The following is a 6,477-nucleotide window of genomic DNA, read 5'->3' as shown; positions in this document are numbered from 1 at the left end:
CAGAGCAGGCCTCTGAATTCTGATCACATCATTCTAACTTAAGGGATAGGCAATTTTGCTTTAACTAGTTTATATTTTTTATGTATATGGATCTCTGTGCTGACATTTCCAGAACTACCCTTCACACCTTTTATGGGATAAATGCTTTCTACTTTACTATGTGTACTGATTTTACTCAGATTGTCTGTTCTTGTCAGTAGCTCAGAAATTTCTGTTTGAAATCCCCTTAGAATTTATTTATTTACTTTCCAGTCTTAGGAGCCTGTTTTATTTAATTTATGAATTTGTTCTAGCACATCTTTTAATTCCTGTGTTTGACAAAACCTCTTCTATGTTACATAACAGGAGAAAATTTGGTATGTTTATCTTACCCTAAATTCTGTGTGGAAATGCTAATGCAAACAAGTCATTCACCTTCATTTCAGTGTCACTGTATTCTCATTAGTTTTCTTACTTTTCTACCAAATAGCCCACTGGACTTATAAAATGTCTTGCAGGCTTGCTGCTTCTTAATACTTGGAAAAATCTTATTTTCATGTCAGGCTATCTGCTCCTCAAATCCTCTGTCATCCTTCTAATCTCCACTGGGTATCTTAGCCACTGTCTTTTATCCCTTTTGACTTCACAAGTTATAATTCTACCTTCAGAAAAATGCATGTTTGACTATACAGTCTTGGTGAACCTTCCTGCAGCCCTATGGCTTGTTTTTGCTTGTCAGCGTCCGTGTTTGTTTGGGATTATGTTCGCCTTCTGCTACCCTGTTATGGTTGCTCAAGTAGCCTCCATGCTGAGTCGAAGGATTTTAATTTCCTCACTTCTGACTTTAGGGTCTTTTTAACTAGCTTCCTCATTTTTTGTACAATCTCTCCCCTGAGGATGTTGAAGTTAATTATATTGTGGTCACTATTACTTAGTGGTTCAGCTTTACTTACTTTATAAACTAACTCCTGTGTATTACTTGAGAGGTTTTCTTGACTTAGTTCTTTATAGCTCTACGATTAAAACAACTAACATATGTATCAAAATATTTTTTAACATCCTACAGGACTGACTGGAAAGTCTAGGAAAAGGCAAGTACTTACAGGGGAATTAATAACAAGGACCAAGAGCATTAACCCTGCTGAAATACCACCCAGTCTTCATTAACTGTAAGAGCAGGACAAATCAAACCACATTTAACGACGGCTCCATTTAGAGGCAGCAGGACAGGAGCATACTGGTATCCCCACCTTATAATTCTAAATTATACCACAAAAGTGTCAGAACTAGACTCAAAAGAGCATTTCCAGCAGGATGTTATTCCCATTTTAGAGAAAGGCAGCATATTTGCTGGCTTGCAGCACTGCCTATTTAAAGTTTCTCTATTGAATTCAGAGGAGGTTGGTATTTGCTAGCTCATGGTATCACCTCATTATATCTTGATCATGTATAGTTGTAGTAATTACACAAATAAAATTGACTTTTTGTTAAGTATAAAGTAAGTGTCAGTGTTTAGGTAAGTGCACTTTGGGTTGTGTTCGGTTTTTACCCCCCAAAATGTAATGGGATCATTAGCATCAAAGAACTAATTAAAGTAACATCTAGAAATAAACCACCACTCTATCTTTTTCTTAAACAATGCCTTCAGGTTCAGAAGAAAACTCTCCTGTACTGTCACACTGAAGAGTAATGGCACATGTTCTAAAAAATTAAGTAAACTACTGACACCAACTAAGACAATATAAAGACAATCCCCAAGTTAGTCAAGAATCCCTGAATTCTTAATATGACCAGACTTCTTCCCCCACCAGGTACAGGACATCAGACACGTCTTATTTGAACTTCTTGGACAAAAGGAGAGTACAAACAAGAATGGATAGATCAGGAACTTACCCTAGTATCAATCAGGGGTAACATGACTGATGTCTTCTGAAGATCAAATCAGGAAAATCAGGAAAAGAAATTTGTCGGCCATCAACTCCATTTTATATATTTAAGTTCAGAACAGCTACGGCCTGCCTAGCACTAGTTGTTGCCAGAAAGGTAAGTTGGAATGTCATGCTTCAGCAATCACATGGAATTACACTCATATAAAATGAGTATAAATTATATAAGACTCAAATCCCAACTATTCAATCACTGTATGCTTTTGAAGATGGTAGAAATTTGAATAGTTGATCAATTTTCTACATAGCAACATGAACTAAATCTTGATTTTAACATTATTTAGTTCAATTTTGATATCAACACAGTGTTTAAACAAACAGCTTACATTACAGAAGTGCCATTTGATGTTTTCTTAATAACAATTTAAAAATAATAGCTTATGACAACATGTTGTCTGATGACAAGTTAATAAGTAGTGAGCCATCAATAGTTATCATGTTCCCCCCATCCTGTGGCAGAAAGGATAAGCGATTCCTCCTTAGAAGGGCAGTGAGGCTGACACTGCTTGTGGTCTTTTGATTTATGGTGATTGTAGTGATTATATTTGAAGACTAGCTCAAAATATGCTTTAATTCTATATAAAAAAGTTCTTTCAATTGCTACTAGAAACTCTGAAATTAGGATCCCATCAGCTCTGTGAGATGGGGAAAACACAAAGAAAATAACACCGCCTACACCAATGCTTCACACCAAAATCTTATTATTCTTATTTCTAGAATGTGTGCAACAAAATATATCATCGTTTCAAATAATAAACATCATCTAGTTAGAAACACTGCATTTTATAAATTCCTTATAAAATTAATTTCCAAATTAATTCATTTGTTCACACCTTCCTTTCTCACTTCTTTTATCTCTTTCTTTTTCCTTCCCTCCCTTTCATGCTCCTACCAGCTTAAGCCAGGCACTACTGTACAAGAGTTTAGTATCATCTGAAGTAAGTACTTCCCTCTGCTCCAACAACTTACGTCTTGCTGTTCTGGATTTCTCCTAAGAATCCTTGTTCTTCCAGGCTCATTAGTAACTTAGAGGGACTTGAATGTAGCAGTCTGATTTACATCAGTGATCTTATTCCTTTCAGCTCAGGAGGGTTATCTTTTCTGTGACAAAGGCTATCACAGATATGAATAACTATTTTCATACTGGGCTTTTTTTCGTCTAGCTGGAATCACACCATCATAGATTTTGCCTCATAAATCTGACTTCACTTTATAGAGCAATAACGGTAGTCAGCACTCTGCCATCACAGCAAGGTGAACAGAGAAGAGTAACTTAGGTCAGTTGCTTCTTTATTATTGGCAGATGAAATAGTGTCTTCAACAGCTTCAGAGCAAGAATCAGGCAGGCAGTGTTTGTGCTGGGGGGGCAGAGCTGTTCCAAGAAGCCAGAGCCAGAGCTAGACGATTTTTAGGAGGGGTCTACAAGCCCCAGAGAAAAGCAAACCCCCGAGTAGGCAACCTACTGTTATTACCTACCTAGTGTTAATTTAAAGCTGCTTGGGTGGAAATTTGGAGAATGAAATATGTGTGAGACAGTGTTAGGTAGCAAAAAACACAGGAGTTCTGCTAACTCTGGTAGACTGGAGGAAGAGGATAAACACTGCAAAGCCTATTCCATCTAGTTAGGACTGCATTAAAAGAAAATTTGGGACCAAGGGGCTTCGTCTGTCCCTTGGAAAGATGGGCATTTCCTACTTTCCAAAATATTTGAGAGTTTCTTTATCTCTCCTATGTTTTTCCTTAGTTCACCTCCTGGTGTCTTTGGTACCACACAGAGGTATGTTCATGATGAGCTGGATATATTTTGGGTGCAAAACTGCTGGTTTTGGCTGGAGAGTGCTCTGAGGCAAGGGTAAAGGTAAAACCCTAACACGTTTATAAAAGGAAAAATTTCTGAAATTAGACAGGGGCTGTGTTAGATGATACAGGCAAACAGATCCAGCAGGTGAGAACAAAAGTGATTACGGGGAAGATGCTGGCAGGAGACAGTGTAAAAATGGTCTCTGCACACACCAAACGTGAAGCAATCAACAAAAGGTGCCTGCTCTTTTACCTTAATTCTTTTCTAAGCACTGACTTCCTGATGCCAAATTGGCTACTTCTCATTGCAAACAATGGAATCAGTAAAGGGAAAAACCCCTTTTTTCTGACAGAAAAATCACTGCACAGTTAAAGACAAAACCCAGATAGTTCTCATAAACATTTTGCTAGTTTTCCCCTAAAATTAAACAACCAATCCTTGTTAATCATAAGAGATTCTGATGAGGAAGATGTCTGTTGAGAGACAGTAGCACAGGGAAATGTTTGCCATATTTAGATCTCTTTTCATTAAAAAATGAGGAGGCCATTTCAGGTCAATCATCTTGAGCTCTTTTCTTTAGGGGAATGACTCTCCAGCATGGCTCATTACATTAAAGGATTTCATGGGCCTGAGTTATAGCTATTGGTATAATCACAGGTATCAGAAATAAGAATAGTTATTTCTTATTTCTTTGTGAATGGAAAATGAAAAGGTCATTCAGTGTATGGTACTTCAAACACTTGAAAGGGAAGGTATTTTACTGCTTGCTTAGCTTTTATGAGGAAGCCTACAGAGGGTAGAAGCAAGGACAGGTAGACTGAGAGGAATACAGAGAAATTGTCTTAACAGCCAGCTATCAGGTTAGGAAAGCTAAACCCTGACAGAATAAGTTCTGGCCAGAGATGTCAGGGGCATCAAGAAAAGCATCTATAGGTACACTGATAATAGGAGGAACAGGGGAAAAGTGGGTCCTTTCTGGAAGGGGATGGGGGATCTGGCTACCCAGGACATGGAGAAGCTGAGATACTCGGTGATGGTTTTGCCTTCATCTTCACAGGCACAGTTTCTGCCCACACTGCCCACACCACAGAGGCCAGGGCAGGGACTGGGAGAGTGAAGAACCACCAGCTGTGGGAAGAGACCAGGTCTGAGACCATCTAAAGAACCTGAAGGTGCACAAGCTCATGGGAACTGAGATACATGGTGGATGACGTTGCTGAGCCACTATCCATTGTATCTCAGGAGTTAGGGGAGTCCAGTGATGCTCCCACTGGTGGGAAGGCAGAATGATCAGTCTCATCTCTGTGCTGGACAACATCATGGAGCAGAGCTCCTGGGAACTATGCTGAGGCATGTGGGAAATCAAGTGACCATTGGGGACAGTCAACATGGAGTTGTGATCAGTGGCTGGGCTCGATATCCAAGCAGAGCCCAGTGCCTGATCCCACAAAAGCCATTGTTCTAAAGCAGCATCTGTGGCTGAGAAAACATATTTATTGAGGGCTGCGAGAGAATTCTACATATTTTCACATTCTTACACTCTTCCTTAAACATCTCCTAGTGTCCAGTTTTGGAGACAGAATGCTTTTGATTTAACTCTTTGCTTATGTTCTTATAATGAAAATTTGGTCAGGATTTCTCTCTCTTTCTTTTTTTTTTTTTTTTTTTTTAAATGTTTTCTTCTGTGTTTTCTAAAGGTCTGTTTTACTCTGTGCAATTACAGATTATCATTTCTTTACTTGTAAGGGAAAACTAGCTATGATTTCCATCCACACAAATAGGTACCTAGGCTGATTTAAACATCTCTCTTGTTTCAGGGCATAAGTGAATGTCTCTGAGGGTAACCAGCTATCCTAACAATGCCTGATGAATCCCAGTCTGGGAGCATTAAGAACAGGCTTTTTTCTCAAGTAACATATGTGAACGCTTCTGGAGGCTGTTTGCAATGACCTGATCCATAACTCATGAGGCTCATTGTTTGATAACAACAAGAATTACAAAATTAAGGCTGACGAAATAACTTCTGCTTCACATCTAAAAAATATCCTTAATAAGCTTTTCAGTGGTTTCTAACCATGGGTAGAGATTTTCCCAATATTCATCCATTGAGAAATTAGCAGAAAGGTACATGAACATCATAATCAATATTAGTCAGATAGCAGGATATTCTCTTCCAAGGCATAACCTTTTAGATGAAGCTTTACTATTGATCTCTAAAGTCAGCATTTTTCCCCTTGCCATTCCCATTGGCTGAAATGTAGCAGGGAGAATCTCCCCAGTAAATTCAGGTTACATTGTGCTTCAGCAGGATTGCCAGGGTGGAGCAGAAACAGTAACTGTGTTCTCATGTACATTTGTCGCTGTGGGTGTGTTACATTATTAAAATACAGGCTCAGCCACATTCACCAAATCCATCCAGAGTATCAGACCTCTATTTCTATGGTATTGAACTTAGACTCCCAGGTCAATCTGGAAGCATCCTAAGGCTTTCACCAAGCTTTTAATTCCTGGATTATTTTCTTCTGCCTGAAGTTTCCCTTCTGCTTCCCTTTTGTTTGCTATTAATGCTTCATCTCTTCTGGGAGGGTGATTCACAGTTAATCAGCTCATCTATTCTGAGCCACTCACACCCAGGGCTCGGTGGCCAGGCCAGCAGGCATTGCTGGAACCCCTGGCTCTCCTCGGGGGCTTTGCTGTCCCTGCTTCCCTGTCACTGGGACACAATTACATCAACCATTGGGCCAGCTGCAG

This window comes from Chamaea fasciata, unplaced genomic scaffold (assembly GCF_029207755.1).
Source record: "Chamaea fasciata isolate MVZ Bird 193981 ecotype frontalis unplaced genomic scaffold, bChaFas1.0.hap1 SCAF_20, whole genome shotgun sequence".
Taxonomy (NCBI): Eukaryota; Metazoa; Chordata; class Aves; order Passeriformes; family Sylviidae; genus Chamaea; species Chamaea fasciata.
Note: the sequence above shows the minus strand (reverse complement) of the source record.